Source organism: Micromys minutus (genome assembly GCF_963924665.1).
Source record: "Micromys minutus genome assembly, chromosome: 3".
In the NCBI taxonomy this organism is placed as follows: domain Eukaryota; kingdom Metazoa; phylum Chordata; class Mammalia; order Rodentia; family Muridae; genus Micromys; species Micromys minutus.
The window spans coordinates 4,082,900-4,089,633 of record NC_137972.1 but is presented as its reverse complement, the minus strand read 5'-3'; positions in this window follow the sequence as shown (position 1 = coordinate 4,089,633).

Genomic DNA, 6,734 nt, shown 5'->3' with positions numbered 1-6,734 from the left:
CTACCCCACAAGCATTGGGACTACAAGTGTGTGCTAAGCCTGGCTTTCAGAGACATATTTTAAAACTTTCCATCCTTTGTCTCTATGACTCAGAAAGGAAGTTAAGCTGAGACACACCATTTTCCTGCCCCACCCCCCCCCAACAAGGCAGCAGGCGTCTTGGCTTAGCCCCCATTCATTAGGTATATACAGCTTTGAACCTTGCTGAGGGGACTGCAGCTAGGGAAGTTAAACCCCTTAGTTCAGCCAGCTGGTGGCTTCTAGCTTTTCCCTATGCACAGACTGCCCAGCCATGGAGTCTAGGAACTTATATTTTAAGATAGATGTATACAGGATGAGCAACTGACTAAGAGAGATAGCGAATACTTTAAATGTAGTGTATAAAATTATAAATGCATATGATTTAGCAAGATAAAGTAAAGGATGTTAAGAAAAGGAGAGAAGAAACGGGAGAGAGGCCGAGGGACAGAGAGAAGAGAGTAAGGAAGGAAGATAGCAAAAGAGAGAAGGAAGGAAGAGAGAAGGGAAGGGAGGAAGGGAGAAAGAAAAAGGAGGAGAGAGGGAGAGAGGAGAGAGGGGAGGGGGGAGGGGAGAGGAGGGGAGGGAAGGGGAGGGGAGGGGAGGGTAGAGGAGAGGAGGGGAGGGGAGGGGAGGGGAGGGGAGGGGAGGGGAGAGGAGAGGAGAGGAGAAGAGAAGAGAAGAGAAGAGAAGAGAAGAGAAGAGAAGAGAAGAGAAGAGAAGAGAAGAGAAGGGGTGTCTGTCGGGGCTAGGGGTGAGGGCAGCACAGTATGAAAGGAGAAGTGACCTATGGACTCCCTCCAGTGAGGCTTGAGCAGTCTGAGTTTCTAACTCCCTCCACCTCCTCAAAAACTGAAACGTGGCTCCGCTCTGTTGCTCCTGAAACCCACACTTCATTACTGGAATGTTCCTTCCGGGAAGCTAGGTGACTACACAACCGACAGAGTACCGTCTCCCTTAGGAAAGGGAGCTTTTCAGATCTGGCAGTTCTCCAGACAGCCAGATCTCTGGCTCTGGAAAAATATCTTAAAACGCCTCAGGCTGGCCTCTAGGCCAGCTACCTCAGATTATCAGTAAGTAAAATGCCTGCACCCTCCCGCCAGCACCCTCCCGTCCTTCAGGGCCTGAATCTTCTATGATCTGTAACTCTCGGAAGCTTCCACTTGGAACCTGGACCCCCAAAAACGAGCTGTCTGCTTTCGGCAGCCAAGAGGGATCTTCCTCTCAGTTCTATTACACGCACCCAGAAGAGGACCCGAGCATCCTCCCAAACCCCATCTCTGGGCAGCTCAGTCTCAAGGATGCGGTCCTTCCTCCCGCCCTGGAAGCATGTGGGAGAGAGGAGCGGTGGCATTCCCTAAATCTGGGTACCGTATCCACAGACGCGGGGCACGAACCGGAGTGTGAGCATCCGTGGGTGGAGACCCAGGACGCGGGCACAAAGCAAGCTGGTCCTTCCTTCCATCCTCCTCTTTCCACCCAATGTCCAAGATACCCCGGTGGGTGGCTGCATTCCAGCATGAACTTCAGCAATACACTTACTTTCATTGTTCGTGGCTCAGGAGTCGTGGTTCCAGCTCCTGGGTGCAAATGTGAGTCTCCCCTGGAGGAGGCGGCCGTGCGGCGACACGTGGCGCTCAGGGTCGGGACTCGCGGAAGACGGAGAGCTGGGCGCGCTCTGCAGCGGATTGCATCAGCGACTGGCTCGGCAGGGAGCGACAGTTCGACCTCCGGCTCACTCCCGGGTGGGGACAAGGTGATGAGAGGAATTTGTGTCGGAAGAGGGAGGCGACAGAGGAGGACAAATCTGACCGCATCTTTGATTCATTTGCTAGCTCCTCGGCCCCTCCCCCAAGGCATTCGGTGCACTAGAGTCTGGTCTCAAAACTTGGACGTTTTAAGATATATTTTTACATAGCAAAGAACAGTTTGGGGTTTTCCATCTCATTCTCTCGCTCCACCCCCACACCGACTGTCAAATACAACCACTCTTACCAATTCCTTTTCTCTTTAATTTGATCACATTTAAATGAATGTAATAGATGTTTGTATAGGGGTGGGTGGCTGGGTGGGCAGGCACTGTGGTGGCAGGAGCGGATTCTCTCCTTCCATCCTCTGGGCCCCGGCGTGAGCTCTCCGATCCGGTACCTCGGTTCTTAGTTTGCATCCTTCGATGTGCACGAACAGAGAAGTTTCCTGACGTGGTCCCCATCTCCTGATCACTTCCTTCCTGACTCCACACAGGGTGGCTGTGTTTCTGCCCCTAGCCTCAAGCCAAGCTCCCACAGACTGTGCTCAGGGGTATTTTGGTTGAAGAGACTCGTCTCTCTCTGAAGCTCTGCCACCTTTCTCTTAAGTAAATCTAAGCAGAAGTCTTTGCTGTAAAACTTTCACTCTTAACTCCCTGAGAGACAATAGGCTTTTCCAGGACCATGTTTTGTCTGAATCCTTTAATTAATTTTTTTTAAGTTTCTCTATTTGTTTTCCTTTCCTGGTGCTCAGGATGAAACCGCCCAGGTAGAGTGGACGAATGTCCTGAGTTCTGTCTGCACCCAGGACAGCAGCAGCCGGTCCTTCCCTTCGGGAGCTGTAAACATCCTGGTTATCGGTCAAACGATGGAGCTCTGAGACACAGTCAGGTGAAATGAAGCAAAGTGCTGTGCTGTCTGTCTGTCCTTCCAGCAGCTCCAGAGTCAGAAGCAGCACACACACACCACGTACATATACCATACACTTCACAGGCTCATATACCACACACTCTACACATGCACACACACACACACACCATATATACACACATACCCCCCACATGCACGCACACACACACAATTACACATACCTCACTGGCTCACACACAACACATACCACACCACACATGTACATACATACCACATATATATATACCACATACACACAACACACACACACACCACAGGCTCACACACCACATGTGCACACACATCACACACACACACACACACACACACACACACACACACACCAAAGGCAGTTATGCGTATACCACAGACAGACCTTGAAAACATTGTGCAGTTTGAAAAGAAGCTGCTTTTGTGGCCAACCTGGTAAATGAGTACAAGATTTCCTCCTTGCATGGCTAAGATTTTCTAGGTCTGGGATATGACTCTAGTGGTAGAGTGCTTGCCTGCCATCCACCAACCCTGAGCTCAGTCCCTAGGTCACCTGGGTGGTGAGGAAAAAAGGAGCAAACAAGGAAGGAAGGGGAAGAGAGAGAGAAGAAAAGAAAAAGTTGATAAAATCGTTCTAAGATTAGGTGGCAACCATACACTAAGAACCATTGCAGTATTTCCTTGGCTGGCTGGTTGGTTGGTTGGCTGGCTGGCTGACTGGTTGGCTTGGTTGGTTGGTTGTTTGGCTGGCTGGCTGGCTGGCTGGCTGGTTGGTTTGTCTGAGACAGTATTTCACTATGTGACTCTAACTGGCTTTGATCTACCTACCCTTCTCCCACAGGCACTGAGATAAAAGGTGTGGCCCACCCTGCCAGGCACCACATTATTTAGCTGAGGTATTCCTGTTGGAGATCAGGCCCTGCCCTACTCTGGGTTACTCCACAGTGTATAAAACAGTGGTTTCTCTCAGTGGTACACTGCCCTGGGAGACACCATTTATAAGTAGCTTTTTTATTCCATTCTGAGGAAGAAAGAAGACTGCACACACAGGAGGAGGTAGATCCAGAAATGTCAGCATCTGTCATGAGCTGTCCACCCATCACAGAATTTATTCCTAAAGGGACTAAGCTCAGAGCCAGGCTGACTCCATGACCGGCTACAAACTGGCAGTTTGGGAGGCTCGGCCTGTTTCTCTTTCCCAGAAATCCCAGATCCAGGAACCTGTGGTCAGCCAACCACAGCTCCGGGCAGCCAATCCGAGGGCACCTTGTCATCTGGCCTGAAGTAAGAGTAGGTGTCTAGAATGAGTAAGTGACCTCCAGGGAGCTCTCCAGAGGCAAACCAACCTTAGAATTAGTCAGACCCTAACACTCAATGGCACGGAGCCATGCTAACCAATCCTCTGACACCTGGTGTGGCTGGGGGGTGGACTCTGCTGCAGCTTCGTGCATTTATTCTATACCTTATATATCCATATATGGAGATAGGTGTATTTGCTGTCTGCAGTGTGATATGAGAATTGATATTAGCAACAAAGAACCTGTACTTGCTCCAGCCATGCTGCCAAGGAAGTGGGATTACATGACAGATCTCTGCTGCTGAAACTGCTGCCCACCCAAATGTATCCGCCTATGTTTCTGGCATCTCGTTCTCATGACAATGTGTGCATATAACTCAATAAAATGTTACTCTTAAAAGTCGGGTATGACATGGTAAATTGTATCAAGGACAAGGTGAGGGCTGAGAGGATTTTTGACTGGAAGAGATGAAGGAAACTCCAGAGCATGCCCGGCAGTGACTTCCAGAGCCAAGGGCTTTCCAATGTAAGGACTCAGTCCGTGCCAACCAGGATAGAAATGAGGAGGTATTAAACAAAGCCTGACAGAAGGGAGGAGTACGAGGAGAGAATGTGCAACGCTATCTAGCGAGATCTGCCTCCTGAACTTCAGTGTCCACAGGAAGACCCGGGGTTCTCCCTGATGGGTACATGACAATTTCCAAAGATGCCTTCTCAGACGACAACACTCTTCCCAAGGATGAGAGCTCACGCCTGGAATCCCAGCCCTTGGAAGGTGGAAGCAGGAGGATTAGGAATTCAAGGCTATCCTCAGCTACCTGGTAAGCCTGAGGCAAGCCTGGGCTACCTGGGACCCTCTAACCTCTTCGGGCAGCAGCTTTTATTGAAGAGAGAAATTTTCTACCTAACGTCAGAGATGAATTCTAAGGTTGAGTCCAGGGCTCCAGACAGTACAGCCACATAACATCGCCACTGCTGGTGACTGGGTTCTGGGCAGGAAAGTATGCAGACAGTAATTGTGCATTGTGTCATATGACTGAAGGAAAAGCAGATTTAAAAAAATCTTCTAGATCAGTGGGAAAATGTCATTTTATTTCATTGTCTAGTTCTCATAACAAAATACTTCAAAGTCACACCTTTTTCTGACCTTCTTTATGAAGCATGTGTCCATTCCTTGTACTCGCCCTCGATTCAATCAAAGCTCATCCGCACTATTTCCGGTAGCTCAGTGGCGAATTGTGCGTGCAGCTCTTCCGGAAACCCGAGTTCCTGAGTTCGATTCTCAGTGTCCGTGTTCAGTGTCTGTAATCCTGCCACAGGAGAGCCTATGTTCTTTCCTGGCTTCCTTCGCTATCAGCACACATTTGCACACATTCACACAGACACATAAAATAAAATGAATATTTTTTTAAATGAAGAAAATTTCCAGTACGACACAGATTTGATAGATCCAGCCTTTCTGCACAAATTCTAGAACCCAAAGGTCATGTAACACTGCCTCCATTGTTCCAGAGAGGTCTGCCACCTCACCCAAACTGGAGCATGCCAAACTGGATGGCCTCAGCTACCCAGGGCACAGGACCACACCTAAGAAATTACGTGGAACTTGGAGCCAGTGGTGACCCCCATTGGCTCTTCCTAAATATCTCAGTAGTCTTTGGGGAAACATGCTGCAGACACGGGGCAGTGGAAGATGAGGCTTTCACTATTCGTCCATACTTTCTTCTCAGTTTGAATCATACGGGCCCTTCAAGAAGCTCCAAGACCCAAATCTAATGTACTGGCAAACCCTAAACTGAGACAAAAGGCTGTTTAACAGATGCTCATCAGCGAGGATGAGAAACAGCAGAGGCAGGTACAGACCCCACCCTGCCATCCAGGTCAGCCAAATCCAACTCTTAGGACCCTTCTAATTATCTAATCTCTGCAAAGCTCAATTTGTTTGTTTTCTTGTGGGCTTGCTTTGTATCACTGAGTTTGGTGACTTGATTGGGTGTGGCACAGAGACAGGAGGTAAATCTTAGGAGACTAACAAGGTACCATTTGTACAGTGCCCTGCAAAGGAGGCGAGTCAGCCCTGCATAGATTTCCCTCTGTCTTGACAACCCATCCCAGGAACTAGGAGCTCCAGCGAGCTAAGTGAAGAATTTGACTGAAGCTGAAACAACAGCAGCAAAAACAATGGTGACGTGCTCCACGTGTGTATGTGTATGTTTATGTGTATATAAACATATATCACTTCCTAATCGAGGAAAGACACTCAGGCATAGTGGAGTATTCCTGTAATCTCAACATACTGTGAGACACTAGCTGGAAAGACAATGGTTTTGAGGAAAGCCTGGACTAGATATTTGGTTGTAGGAAAGCCTGGGCTATATTCTGAGACTCTATATCTCGTTTGAAAAAAGTAAAGGAGAGAAGGAGATTTATACATATATATGTGTAGGTACGTATGTGTGCATGTAGGTATGTATATGTACATGTATAGGTATGTGTATATGTATACATACATATTCAGTTCATCCTAATGGGGGCTCTGGACCAAAGCAAGACCTTATCTTCAAACACAAGGATGCCATCTTAGAGTAAAAGGAAAAGGCAAAGAGAGTTCCCAGGAGCATTAGGACTCTCCCTCCGACCACCTTTCTTGAAAGGCTGCTGTGTTCCTTACCTGTGGCTTTCCTGGGTCCTCTCAGTGCCCCTCCCTGCTCTCCCACAAAGACCTTGTCTGAGAAACTCCCTTCTGCAGTGCCAGCCTGCATGCTTTCCAG